The sequence below is a fragment of the Pecten maximus genome, unplaced genomic scaffold, assembly GCF_902652985.1.
Source record: "Pecten maximus unplaced genomic scaffold, xPecMax1.1, whole genome shotgun sequence".
Lineage (NCBI taxonomy): Eukaryota > Metazoa > Mollusca > Bivalvia > Pectinida > Pectinidae > Pecten > Pecten maximus.
The window spans coordinates 27,698-29,349 of record NW_022982658.1 but is presented as its reverse complement, the minus strand read 5'-3'; the positions used below and the strand labels follow the sequence as shown (position 1 = coordinate 29,349).

At 31.8% G+C, this 1,652-nt stretch overlaps 2 pseudogenes; both read left to right on the top strand.

The window, feature by feature from the left end:
- The first annotated feature begins 593 nt into the window (after positions 1 to 593).
- Positions 594 to 692, top strand: LOC117320715 (annotated as a pseudogene).
- Positions 693 to 1,323: 631 nt separating this feature from the next.
- Positions 1,324 to 1,422, top strand: LOC117320713 (annotated as a pseudogene).
- The last annotated feature ends 230 nt before the right edge of the window (positions 1,423 to 1,652 follow it).

Here is a 1,652-nt window from a genome sequence, read left to right as displayed (position 1 = left end):
TCTTACGGAACTCGGAACTGGTTCCTAGTTTTGTTTTTCTTTTTTTTCTTGCTGTGGTTGTTAACTCTCAACACTGACCCTCAAAGTTTATTTCATAATCTAAATTTTTACATTTTGTTTCATGGTTAAAACGATTTCATATTTTTTTTAACACTGGTAATTTAACCCTTCAACCAATATTAAAACGATTCGACAATTAACTATAATCAACTGAGAAGAAATGCATACTGCTTAAGAATTTGGAATAGTTCTTTCATAAATACGTATCACCTACGATTATCAATTCATTGTGTAATTGTTTCTTTACTGTTTTCTTTTTTTAATTGAAAAGCTATGATTAACAACGAAAGGAAGTAATAAACGTTTTCAAGTACATAAATTAAAAAGATAATTACGCTTTCTAGATCAGGCGAATTACCAGTTATAATTATACTGGACGGGTAATATAGACAGATCGTTGTACGTGTTATCATTAATTATTCCCCTTTAGAAACGTACAACTTACGTTATATAAATATGTAAATGTTTCAGACCTTTTATGATTTACCTGTCAGAACAATCCTATATAATGTGGGCTGTAACACTCTCTAGTTGTACTCACGTACACACATTGAAATTGGAACGATACAGAGAAGATTAGCAAGCCCCTGCGTAAGGATGACGTGCTTAATCGTGAAGCGTTCCATATTTTTTTCTTAACCTTACGGAATCTAGTTTTGATAACAAGACAAAGTACTAACAGATGTTGTGTCCAATCAATTTTCATGTCCAGTTAATATATAACGCAATGCTATTTAAAACCCAACATTGTCGTTTTAGCTGTTTACTCCCAACACTGGCCTTTAAAGTTTATTTCATAATCTAAATTTTTACATTCTGTTTCATGGTTAAAGCGATTTCATACTTTTTAACACTCTGATAGTTTAACCCGTTCAACAAATATTACAAAGATTCGACAATTTATTAAAATCAACTGAGAAGAAATACACATACTGCTTAAGAGTTGGGAACAATTCTTTCATAAATACGTATCACCTACGATTATCAATTCATTGTATTATTTTATCGTTAGTGTCTTTCTTAAAGTAATAAACGTTTTCAAGTACATATAATTAAAAGATAATTACACTTTCTAGATCAGGCAATTACCAGTTACAATTATACTGGACGGTAATACAGATAGATCGATGTACTTGTTATCATTAATTATTCCCCTTTAATAACGTACAACAGACGTTATATAAATATGTAAATGTTTCGGACCTTTTATGATCTACCTGTCAGAACAATCCTATATAATGCGGGCTGTAACACTCTCTAGTTGTACTCACGTACACACATTAAAATTGGAACGATACAGAGAAGATTAGCAAGCCCCTGCGTAAGGATGACGTGCTTAATTGTGAAGCGTTCCATATTTTTTCTTCTTTTACAAGATGAACTACTTACAGATGTTGGGTCAGTAGATAAACAAGTCATTTGTATTGATTCGGAATGATATCTTTTCACATTATAGACTCAGTAGGTCTGTATATGTGTTTTTTGCCCCCCTCCCCCCCCCCTTTTTTTTTAAAGTAGGAAGAAGTTTCAGAAGTTTTTGATTTGACACTCAGATCATATATACTATATATATAGGATACATGAGCAACGTA